Source organism: Miscanthus floridulus, chromosome 8 (assembly GCF_019320115.1).
Source record: "Miscanthus floridulus cultivar M001 chromosome 8, ASM1932011v1, whole genome shotgun sequence".
Lineage (NCBI taxonomy): Eukaryota > Viridiplantae > Streptophyta > Magnoliopsida > Poales > Poaceae > Miscanthus > Miscanthus floridulus.
In genome coordinates this window covers 165879641-165892871 of record NC_089587.1, presented here as the reverse complement: position 1 = coordinate 165892871, position 13231 = coordinate 165879641, and positions in this window count along the sequence as shown.

The window sequence follows — 13231 nt, the reverse complement described above, 5'->3', positions numbered from 1 at the left end:
AGGTGATAAGTGCACCAGCATCACGGTGACCATTCAGATCTATTTAGGTGACCTAGGCAGCTCGAGGTGCTCCGACGAGCCCTGCCCGCGTGCGTGGTGGTGTGGAGGTGCGAGCGCGGCGGCGTGGGTCGCCGTGTTCCGCACCGGCGAGACACCCATGCGCGGTAACTTCATGCGACCAACTACACTACACCCTATACAAGCTCAAACGCAAACAATCAGAAGCAACGTGCGCATGAGCCAAGCAGTGGCGAGTTCACCGTGGAGGCAGCCATGGCGGCCGAGAACTCCGGTGAGGAAGAAAATGGCGAATATGCCCTCACCGAAGCTCGTCAGCTGCTGCAATCAAATCGAGGAGGTAGAGGGGGATGTGGCATCGCTATGGGCGAGGTGGAGACGGCGATGGTGTAGTGGCGTGCGTACTAGGTGGCGGCGGAGCGGAGGTGTGGCCAGTGGCGTTGCTCTGGTTCCACGGCGAGAGCGGAAGCAGGCAATGGAGAGTGAGTGAGTGAGCTTGGGTGCGTGGAAATGGGGCACGGGGTATGCAGATAATGAGCGCCAGCTCACGGCGTTGAGGGCCCATCGCCGGCTAGTGTTGGCCACGCGGCAGCCATGCTCTGTGACCTGTCGGCCATGACCCAACACGGCGCGGTGTTCTTCAGTCGCCCGATCAAGTGCCTGACAACAAAATTTTGATCCTTTGTAACTCCTAAACTATGGCGATTTAGTGAATGATGCTAAAACGAAACTTGTAGAGCTATGTACCAGCTACAAATCTTACTTAGAAATCAAGTCCTAATTCTCGATGGTTAGAGAAATATATCAGCCCAAAGTTGAGCCTGTCAAACGGTTAACTCGAAATGACTTAGGAAAATTCTAAGTGTTGAAAAATAGTGAAACCTTGATTCTTGTGAGCTAATTTCAAGCATGTTAGGAGCTAAACTAGCCTATGACTCAAAAATAAAAGTTGTTCCTCTAATCAAATACTACAACTTTGCTTTAGTGACCACACCCATGCAAAGTCTCTATCATATAGTTCAAACTAGGTCAAACCTACTACATTCAAATGATGACTAACACTTGAACTATGACTTAGTGACCAAATTAGCCTTAGTCATGAATACCAAAGTTGTTCATAATGACATTCTAAACATGTTTAAGCTATTCATAAGGTCACACAACCATTTCATACATTGGTTACACATTTCACTTTCTAGGTCAACAAGCATAGCATCACTTAGAAGCTTAATTAGACAAAGTGATCTTCATGAACAATGTTCCATTAGTCATCCTAAGTGTAGCTAAGATGTTTTAGTGACTCACATCAACCACTTGCACTCATTCATACATGATCTATGCATGCATACAAGGAAACATAAAATAACAAGCATGTTTCATATGTTTCAAATGCAAAAGCTTATATATGAATGCTTGATGCTCATGCTCATGCAATGCAAGCTTAACACCTAGGGTGTTACAGCCCCTCCCCCTTATAAAAATCTCATCCTGAATTTGCAAGACCTACCATTCTTAGAAAAGGCGGGATAAACCTCTCGTAAATAATCATCTCGTTCCCACGTGGCATCTTTTTCACTATGATTGTTCCACACCACCTTATAGAACTTAATGATCTTACTCTGTGTTACTCTTTCCATCTCTTCTAACACTTGGATTGGTTTCTCTTCATAGGTCAAATCCGATTGAAGCTTTATGTTTGTGGGTGCAATAGCTTCCTCGGGTACACGAAGACATCTCTTCAACTGAGAAATATGGAAGACATCGAATATTGCACTCATCTCTAGTGGAAGTTGTAACTTATAAGCGACATTCCCTTTCTGTTCTACAATCTTGTATGGCCCCACATATCTAGGCACAAGCTTTCTTTTCACTCCAAATCTCTGTACTCCCTTCATGGGTGACACTTTCAAGTATACATAGTCTCCCACTTCAAAAGTTAGTGGTCTTCTTCTTTTATCAGCATAACTCTTTTGTCTGGACTGAGCTGCTTTCATATGTTGTTGGATAATATGCACCTGCTCTTCAGCCTCAGGGACAAAGTCAATGCCAAAGTATCATCTTTCACCGAGCTCAATCCAGTTCAATAGAGTCCTACATTTTCTGTCATACAAGGCTTCAAAAGGAGCCATCTTGATGCTTGCTTGATAACTGTTGTTGTAGGAGAACTCAACTAAAGGTAGCCATTTCTCCCATGAACCCTTGGAAGATATAACACAAGCTCTCAAAAAATCTTCTAAGATCTGGTTCACTCGCTCAGTCTGTCCTAAAGTTTGTGGATGGTATGCCGAACTTCTAATTAGCTTAGTTTCCAAAGCCTAGTGCAAGTGCTCCTAGAAATAGGCTACAAACTATGGTCCTCGATCTGAGATTATGGTCCTGGGTACTCCATGTAGTCTCACGATCTGAGAAATATACAACTCAGCGTACTTCCCACGTGATATGTTGTGTTCATCGGTGTAAAATGTGCTAACTTGGTGAGGTGATCTACAATGACCCATATTGAATCATGACCTTGCTATGTCAACGGAAGACCTGTAATAAAATCCATACTTATTTCTTCCTATTTCCAACCGGGAATAGGCAATGGCTGAAGTAATTCAACAAATTTCATATGAACAGCTTTTACTCTACTGCAATTATCACACCTAGCGACGTAGGCTGCGATCTCCTTCATCTTAGTCCACCAAAAATGGGTCTTCAAATCTTGATATATTTTGCTACTACCCGGATGGATGGACAACTTGGATGAATGTGCTTCATCTAAAATTTGATTTCTAAGCTCATGGTCCTTCGGTACTGAAAGGATCAAGATGCCCAAGAGGGGGGGGGGTGAATTGGGCTAATTCTAAATTTTCTTGCAATAATCAAATCATACGGTTAGCCCAATTAACCCCTTGTGCCTAGAAAAGTGTTTCTATTATACTAACGCACAAAGGACTTGCAACCTATGTTCCAAACTTACTCTAGCATGGCAATTCTATGAATGTAAAGACAAGTATTGAATTGCTCAAAGTAAATGCTCAAAGTAAATGCTCAAAGTAAATAGAGAGAGAGAAACGCGGCGATGTTTTGCCGAGGTATCGGAGAGTCGCCACTCCCCACTAGTCCTCGTTGGAGCACCCGCGCAAGGGTGTAGCTCCCCCTTGATCCGTGCAAGGATCAAGTGCTCTCTACGGGTTGATTCTTCGACACTCCATTGCGGTGAATCACCCAAAGCCGCTCACAACTTGAGTTGGGTCACCCACAAGCTCCGCTGAGTGATCACCAAGCTCCCAATCACCACCAAGCTGTCTAGGTGATGGCGATCACCAAGAGTAACAAGCACAAATTCTCACTTGACCACTCGAAGCCTAATGAGAAGATGGATGCACACTTGGCTACTCTTGATTCACTAATGAGGCTACTCTTTTGGATTCTCAAATCTCAATCACCTCACTAGGACCTTGCTCTTCTTGGCACTCACAAACGTGTTTCTCAGCTGTTGGAATGAGTAAAAGTGACTCCACACATGAGTGGAGCTTCTATTTATAAGGCAGCCTGAAAAACGAACCGTTATGAGCTTCTGCGGGGTGACCGGACGCTCCGGTCATATTGACCGGACGCTCTGGTCAGTTCAACCCGTGAACCAGTGAATATGTGTTGACCAGACGCTGGCAGGGTCCGATCACTACTGATCGGACGCGTCTGGTCACATTAAACCCTTACTGGAACCTTACTATACTCGACCAGACGCTGAACCCCCAAAGTCCGGTCAGTACTAACCGGACGCGTCCGGTCGTAGATTCCCTTCTCTAGAACCTTACTGGAGTCGACCGGACGCTGCCTCTGAGCATTCGGTCACTTGACCTCTCCAGCGTCCGATCGCACCGAACGCAGTCTCTTGATCAAATGAACTGACCGGACCCTACGGCCAGCATCCAGTCGCACCGGAGCCAGCGTCCGGTCAGCATTTGACCCTCCATTCACTTCCAACTCTCGAACATATGTGAATGAAGTTTGCTCCAATGGATCATAGGGCTGTTATGGAGCTACCTAGTGCTAGTTTTAACAAGTGTGCACCACACCTAACTCACTAGTCTCACCTAGGTCAAGCTACCCGTCCATACCCCCCTTAATAGTAAGGCCAAAGGAAAAACAAAGTCCTAAACTACTCTAAGTGTCACTCCAACTCCAATCGGCACTTAGAACTAGTCATCCTTAACCTTGTCATCCATCCTTTGAAAACCGAAACGATTTCCATCGTAGGGGCATGACAACCTTGATTGCCCAATTGATCTCCATTACCATGACCTAACTTAATTGCCTCTACAAAACACACGTTAGTCATAGTAATCTTGTATTGTCATTAATCACCGAAACCCAACTAGGGGCCTAGATGCTTTCAGGTACCACAAGTCGGTCCTCAAACCATAGCACACCTCTTTCATCTAATCTGAAATGTTTGGTTTCTTGCTCTTGCATCTTTCTCTTGATGTGAAATATACCTACATCTGTCTTGTGTAGTTCTATGATTTTGCTCTTAAGTGAACAACTGATAGTGATATTGTGCAGTACAACAGGATGTAACAAATTAAATTCATCTTCCAACAATGCTTCCACAGTGTTGCAATGAGACTTTCGACTAAGGGCATCGGCTACAACATTGGCTTTCCCTAGATGGTAGTGCACTTCTAAGTTGTAGTCCTTAATTAGCTCTAACCATCTTTGTTGTCTCATGTTCAGCTCAGGTTGGGTAAAGATATATTTGAGACTTTTGTGGTCAGTATATATGTGACATACATTGCCCAACAAATAATGTCTCCATATCTTTAATACATAAACAACTGCTGCAAGTTCTAAATCATGAGTAGGGTAGTTGACTTCATGTTTTCTCAACTACCGAGAAGCATATGCAATAACTCTTCCTTCTTGCATGAGCACACACCCCAAACCTATACCCGATGCATCACAAAACACATCGAAAGGTTTTTCAATGTTGGGCCATGCTAAAATAGGAGCTGTAGTTAATAGAGTCCTAAGGGTGTGAAAAGCTGCTTCACACTCTGGTGTTCAATTGAACTTCTCATCTTTCTGAAGTAGCCTAGTCATGGGCTTAGCTATCTTGGAGAAATGCAGAATGAAACGACGATAATATCCTGCTAACCCTAGAAAACTCTGAACTTCATGAACCAGTCCGGGCCTTCCAATCCATGACCTCTTATACTTTTGATAGGTCTATAGATATTCCATCTCTTGATAAGATATGACCTAAGAAAGGTACCTTACACAACCAGAATTCACACTTGCTAAACTTTGCATAAAGCTTATGCTCCCTCAATCTGGACAGAATAATTCTCAGATGCTCGGCATGATCTGCCTCATTCTCTAAATAAATCAATATATCATCGATAAACACGACCATGAACTTATAGAGCTCGGGCAGGAATATCGAATTCATCAGGTACTTGAAGTAGGTAGGAGCATTTGTTAGTCCAAAAGACAACCAAATACTCATACAAGCCGTACCTAGTGGAGAAAGCGGTTTTAGGTATGTCCTCTGGCCTGATCTTTATCTGATGATAGCCTAATCTCAAATCAATCTTGGAGAATACCTTTGCCTTTGCCAACTGATCGAACAAGATGTCGATGTGAGGCAATGGGTACTTGTTTTTTATGGTCACAGCATTAAGTGGCCTATAATCCACACACAGTCTCAAGGACTTGTCCTTCTTCTTTACAAATAATGCTGGACATCCCCATGGAGATGAACTAGGTTGAATGAGACCTTTGTCCAATAGATCTTATAACTGAATTTTAAGTTCTACCAACTCATTCGACAGCATCCTATAAGGCCTTCTTGAGATAGGTGTCGTACCTGGCACTAACTCAATCTTAAATTCCACATCCCTATCAGGTGGTAAACCTAGTAACTCATCTAAAAATATATCAGGAAACTCACAAACCACTAGAATATCAGAAAGGGTAGCAGTTTGGATAGCACAAGCTAAGTGTTGGAGTTCAAAATCTCAGGAAAGTGGTACTAGAAAAGCATTTACTCCCTTTGGTTCTCTCAACATAATAGTATGAGTGCTAGTGTCAATGAGAAAACCATGATCGCTCATCCACTTCATGCCTAAGATCACATCTAAAGATAATCCGGGCAATACTATCAGATCCATCGTATACTCCCTCTCTTGTATCGTGATTAGTACATTTCTAACCATCTTATTTGTAGAGATAGTAGCCCCAGCTGAACTTATACTATAACCACCCTTGCTTACTTAAATTACTTTCTAATCATGTCTAGATGCAAATGATTGGCTCATAAATGAATGAGAAGCTCCCGAATCAAATGAAACAATAGCGGGATGCTTGTTGACAAGAAACATACCAGCTGTGACAACTTCTCCTACGGGAACCTCCTCAATAGTAGTATAGTGCACATATCTAGGACGTGCCTTAGGGTTCGCCTACCTCTGATTTCCTTAGTTCTGATTGTTGTTCTTCTTTGGATGGGGGCACTCTTTGGACCAATGGACCAATTGATTGCAGTTGAAGCTGGGTTGATTGCTCCTAGGTCCTATGGAGCTTCCCTGACTGTCATTCCCTTTGGGTAAGGCAATAGTGAATGCCTTATGGAACACTTTCTGAGGTTGGCTATTCTGAGCTTTTGGTGGCAGAGGCTTGAATTTTGGCGCTGGTGGGCGGAATTGTGGCCTAGCTGCTATAGGTGACCTTGACTGAGATGACCCTAAGGTGCTTGCCTCTGCTGCCCTCTTGCGGCCCTTTGCTGCCGCATGAAGATTGTTGTGGTTTTCCTAGGTCAAAGCATCACTAATAAACTCGTTGTAGGTGGTGCACTTTGAGTTGGCCATAGTCTTCATTAGCTTCATGCCAAGACCTCGCTTGAAGCTCTCTATCTTCTTTTCTTTAGTATCAACAAAATCTAGAGCATAGCGAGACAAATTGTTGAAAGTGTGCATATACTCTATAAGGGTCTTAGTCCCTTGTGTAAGCCTCATAAATTCAGCCGCCTTCATGTGCATTAGCCCTAGGGGAATGTGATGTCCCCGAAAGGCCAACTTGAATTGCTCCCACATGACCTATGCATTGGCAGGTAGAGAGGACAAGAAATGTGTCCACTAGATCCCTGTCGGTCCCTGTAGCTGATGGGACACATACTCAGCCTTCTGGTGCTCGGTGACCCTTAGCAGACGGAACTTCTGCTCAATAGTGTTGAGCCACTCATCCACCTGAAGCGGTTCCTCATCCACCTTGAAGATAGGAGGCTTTGTATCTAGAAATTCCTTGAAGGTGCTGTACTGGTTTGGCTCAGGCCCTGTTGCTATGGGTGGGCACAAGCTGTGTTCTGTGCAATGAGGCATAGGGCTTCCTCTATAGTCCTTTGACTTCCCAACAATTGGGCAAAGAACTCCTGAGCAGACAGGGGTGGCGGTGGTGGTAAGTCATCGTCATTGCCCCTACATGAGTGCGAGTCATCTGCAAAGTTGCAACAATAAGTGATTATTGGATGATGTCAAGAGATTGCAGATGAATTATATAATCATACCAAACTGAAATTACTGGAGAGAATCTTAAATTCATACAATAAAAATAGAGGCATAATAATCCATTCTCGCAACATGACACCACCAATTTGACCACTTATCGAGCTCGCCGCGCGTTAACATTCAAATCATAATCACCGATAAACTGAACTGGAATTGCATTAATGTTCAACCAAATGTGGGATAACATGCAAGTACCAATATTACATGATAGTTCCATCACAAATTCCAAACTTAAACTACAGGTCCATTTCATAAATAGCGAGGATACATCTAGCTTTTCCACTAGTCACTAAGCAATTTAATCCTCATTATGATCACTGTCGAGGTTGGAGATAGGATCATCTCCCTCCTCTGGCTCCACTTCTTCCTCATCCTAACCATCATCTTCTTCCATATCTAGACCATCTTCTTCCCCATCAAGGATTGGGTTCAGCTGGTTGTTCAGATAATGCACCTCATGCTGAAGGTCCATCACCCGAAGCTAGGCCTATGCAAGCTGCTGATGCAAGTCCCTTTTAGCACGGTCCTACATGGCGCTTATGGCACGGTGCCTATCTCGATCTATTTTTGCTGCAGCGGTACAGTTGTTTGCTAGGTCCTGCTGGCGTGTAGCTGTGGACGCCTCGGCACAGGTGGCCTCTAGTTGCTCCCGTAGTCCTGCAAGCAATGCTTGATCATCAGCTCTAGCTTCTTGGGCTATAGCTCTCTGTTGATCCACTTGCTCCATTTGGGTATGGAGATTGCCCAAAGCTACATAGGCTTGATCAGATTCCTATTGGGCTTCACTGGCTGCCTTCTTATGCTTGCGCACACGCTTCTTGAGCTTACGTTGTGTAGCTTCAGCTCTCATGAGCATGTCCATACAAGTGGTGTACGATTCCTGCTAGAAGTCCCTGGTGTCCTAGCGTGCATAGAACATCATCATCACTGCAAACATGGCACTCATGGCGGGACTAGAGCTATTGGCCTGCTCATCCCGATCTCTGATCAATGCATTGTGGTTGCATTGTTCCCATATTGCTGTGGATGGATCCACCCGAGGAAACATACCAGTGGCACTGCCGATAAGTGCATCCCCATGCTGCTGACAGATCTGACTCAATACCTCAAAGGCCACTACTTGGGCAGCCTCCCAAGGAGTTTTCCCTTCAGATTCCGCCTTCCACTCCTGCCAGAAGGGTGCCTGTGTGTGGGCTGGTATGGTTAGCTGCACCTCATACCATGGTTGTCCCTCCAGATATTCTTCATTCCAGTGATAAAGGGGTGGCTCATGATACCCTGCAAAGTGCAAGACTCTCCAAAGCAAAGCAGGAGTTCTAAACACCCTCAGGAAATTCTCACATCCAACTGGTGCTGCCATCTGTACCATCAACATGTACAACTTTTGTGAGACAAGGCCATAATGGATAAGAGTTACATAACTGAGTAAAAAATTTATAAGGGGAGGAACAATGCAAGTATTGAATAATTATTATCATGATGCATGCAAGTTCCGTACATCCTCACAAACTTAGGAAAAAAATTATTTCTAACGACATACACGATGGCATACATACGTTCTCTCATACATAGCGAAGCTAGTCGAGCTACACATTTCGTTGTTAGTGTACCTACATAAGAGTTTCATTTCAGCCCAACCCCACAATTATATATGCAGAATGTAAATCTAAATACTTCCATATATGTATACCCATACATATACTTCTGTATCAAAGCTACCCGATGACAGTTTATACCCACAATTAAATACGCACCATATACCCATGCAAGCATGCATACATAGCCGTACCAAAGCTAACTCTCCCCGACCGCATGCTCACATCTTGCGGTCATGCCACTCATCAACTTACCTTCCTACCTTGGCGTAGAGGCATTTGATGCATATATTACCATTCAACTGAATGGCATCTATACAATAGCACGCCGTATGGACGATGAAAATAAAAACACCCAAGTTAGTACTTAAATAGCCACCTAATAGTCCTCAATTTGGGCATCAGGAAAGTGATCACTGCACACTTTAGATTTCAAATACCTATTTATATAGCTATTAGTTGCTAGAAAAGGGTTTTGGAAAACAAAAACCTTTGTTTTAAATACACATGTCACAATTAATGTTGAATCTTGCTCTGATGCCAGCTGTCGTAGAACCGTCCAATTTATAAGAGCGCAAGTACAATGGCAGCCCGCAAGCAGTCGCACTGCCATATTTGAGCCCATATAAACCCAATAGTCCATCGAGTACCACGATGGGTCTCGATAAACGATCCACAAACAACCAAGATCGTACATGATTCAACATACATGTCACATATTACATAAAGTTCACAGATACATTTCCATCATTAGAGTATGAAATAAAGTTATTACAAACCAAGTTCAATAGAGTAGTAATAGCGGAAGCAAATTAAGTTTGGAAACTAGCATTTGTCACATAGTTCAAATACAGTGCCATCATATGATCACAGTCCATAAAAGCATATAGAAGGATTAATAAAGACGCCTGCCCAAGGCTTACTCCTCATCCAGTGGGATAGAAGCAACTCTTGCAATATCCATGATATATTGTGCCATCTGCAACAATAGGAATAAAACCCTAAGTACGAGAAGGTACTCAGCTAGACTTACCCGTCATAAACCAGAAATAAATTGACTCTAAGGATTATGCAAGGCTTTATAAGTGGAGGTAGCTTGACAATATTTTGCATAAAAAGCGATTAACTCAGTTATACAATTATAATTCTGTCATCAAGTTAATTATAACTATCCATCTCTAGATTAGCAACTATCATGTGCCAAACATGTGATACATCATTTTAAGAGCATACAATAAAAACCATAGCAGGTATAGTAATTCCATGTTTATTCGAACCATCATATTCCATAATACAATTACTACGATGTTGGAGCTAGCCAAGTTTCTCACTATTCGGGAGAGACGGCGATTCGTATCGATTTCAACCAGCTGGGAATTTATTCCTAACACAAACCCAGGTAGACCAGATCAACAGTCACCTTTGGTACAACTCAAGTACACATTTTGCAGGTTCGCCCAACGCCGCACAATCAGGGACAACCAGATGCCAGGACGATCAGGACTACCATGCCCTTGGGCTCATGTCTGGCTCCCCGCACATCCTTACTACCATCCAGAGTGCGCACTTTGACAGAGCGGGGCCCAGCCTGAGTTGAGCTACTCGGCTTCGTTGTTGGAACGAGTTATCCGATTAGCTAAGTGATAGGCATGTGTTCAATCTTATTAGAAGTGCCAACAACGGTACGGTCCTTAATTGGCATAGACAGAATCACATGAGTCAACCTACCATAGACTTCGCCCGGCCTCCATTTACATTACCCCATTGTTCTTTTCCATGATATCAAATATAGCCAACCGTGCTTTGGTATCCACCTATATCTCGTAAGTGACAGGAAATCACCCGACTTCTACCGGTCTAAGCATGGCTAAGCATATATTCAATCTTGGACCTACAAAAGTTTAAGGTGTATATATTTGGACAAGGTAGTTCCATGCATCAAGTGTTTCCAGTCAACTCTTATAACCTAATGCATCAATCATAAAGGACTCAAGTAATATTTTATAAAACACTAGGAGACTTAGAATGCTTCGGGGCTTGTCTTTTAGAAAAGAAGTGGGGCGGTGATCAGGGCACTTCGGGAGCTCTTCTGGATTCTGCTCCTCTTCTTCGAGAGCTATGGCTTAAGGAATCCTTGCTGGTCCCCTTCCTCTTCTTCGTTGAATTCCAGCAACGTTATCTCCTCTGTCGATCCTATATGCATGAATATGACATAAGATATTGCGAATGCATAGATGTTGACAAGTATAGTGTGATAAAACATGATGAATGTAGCCTTGTAAGTAACACTACTAGGGATGTGTACATCAATGATGCTCTTCTTTCATCACTGAAGACTCCAAAATCATCACATATATTATTTTATGACGAACTTGTGACGATATGGTATTCGTCATTGAATGCGCGTCATATTTTACCTACCATGACGAAACGTCTATTTTCATCATAGATGCGCATTTGTTCTATAACAAAATGGTCGTCGTCATATAAGTGTATTCTTTCTATGACGATCTATTTTCATCATTGATATAGCCCCTTTTTCGTCATGACTTGCCGTCTGTTAGGCGGCTAGACGACGTCTGCCACGCTGGCAGCTGACGTGTCTTGTCCACATTGCAGGTGACGTGTCCGACCACGTGGCAGCTAACGTGGCCAGTGATGCGGATGGTCCACGTGTCCACTTTTTATTGGGCCACAAGGCTTGCTGTGATAGGTTCTCATTTTCGTCACTAAAGTAAATAGAAATTCATCACAGAATCAATTACCAAATCATCACAGAAAGGTCAGATAATTCATCACAAGTGCACATGCTAATTTCATTACAGAATGCAAATAATACTAGAATGACCAAAAGCTTCCATAAATTAACAGATCCAGTATTCCAATGACCAACAACTTAATGAACAATTCTAAACTCGGTTCACATAACTCACTAGACATCACATTTGAACTACTAGCTCCATTGCCTTCCTCTGCATCTGTATAAGACCTTTGTGGTGGTATTTCATCATGACCATCTGTAGGATCCTCTACATTCTGGCCATCTCTCGCTGAAGGTTGAAGCCTTTTTGATGATCTTGTTTGGGATTCAGGAGGTTGCACCTGTGATCCTTGAGATGCCCTCACTCTCTTATTAGCCCTAACTCCTGGCGCCATGGTGGGACCTATCTTCTTCTTCTTTGAAGCTAGGACTTTTCGACTATGCCCTGCAGGATACTGTGGAAAAAAATCAAGTAAGTCATATGCATTAATAAGCAAGACCATATATTAAAGAACAGGTATGCAAGAAACAAGATGCATCTAAAAGCAAGGGCATATATTAAAGAACAGATTAAAAACATTCAAATGCAATGCAAATATTCCCCATCCAGTACTTTGAAGATAGAAGAAGCACCTTAGTTGTCAGGGGTGTGTGGGAGGAGACAGTTCAGTTTGTCAAGGCAAGGAAATGTATATTATGCATTTTCGCTATGAGGGTGCTTCTGGATTTCAAGCTGCAACTGATCAATCTGAATATTGATGCAGAGATTGTGGAAAGGTGATAAAAAACGATGCCTTCACAAACCTAATTGAATACATCCTGTCATATCCACCACTTACAAATATGGACAATACATTTAGTAGAAATTAATGAAAACAATATATGGCCTACTGCAGAGATATTTGGTATATCTGCAAATAGATGGTGCTCTGAGATGACATCAACAAAAATGAATAATATATCTCGAATAAAATCGATGCTACCATGTAACAAAATATAAGACTTAAGAGAGGATATGTTGACTGAAAGTGTGATTGAACACTATATTATAAAAGGTGTGACATGATGTTTAAATGACAGACGGACAATTCTTTAAATAAGATTTTAGGACATCTACGTAGGTCATAGCTACTGCAATAGAAATTAATGAAAACGGCAACAGAGCCATACTCAACAAAGTTCTGGTATCATTGATTACAAATTATGTAAAAAACAAATCAGAATAAGAAACATTTAGTATAGCTTAAAAGTTCAAAGAGATATAAATTTTTAATGCCACACATATTATTGTTGTTTGTCTACTAAGA